We start from the raw sequence: 274 nt of genomic DNA, 5'->3' as shown, positions 1-274 counted from the left end.
GTGTTTTTCTCAATTTGAAGCATAAGCTATGTACTGTCTATTGTTAGTAATTTTTAAAATGCCTATGTAATCTCAATGAAGCTATTAGCGGAACTGTAAAATATACTTGTGGCAAAAATCTCTCATCTCAAAGATGAGGGTAAACACCAAGGAGGTGGGTCGTTTCTGCCTTGGGTGGAATACTGTGTCCCCTGGGACACACACTGGCCTAGAAAGGGACCAGTGATTGTGAAAAGAGCATTGCTCAATTTTATACTATGAGATTAAGATATGC

The sequence above is a fragment of the Bison bison genome, unplaced genomic scaffold (genome assembly GCF_000754665.1).
Source record: "Bison bison bison isolate TAMUID 2011002044 unplaced genomic scaffold, Bison_UMD1.0 scf7180017852983, whole genome shotgun sequence".
Lineage (NCBI taxonomy): Eukaryota > Metazoa > Chordata > Mammalia > Artiodactyla > Bovidae > Bison > Bison bison.
Note: the sequence above shows the minus strand (reverse complement) of the source record.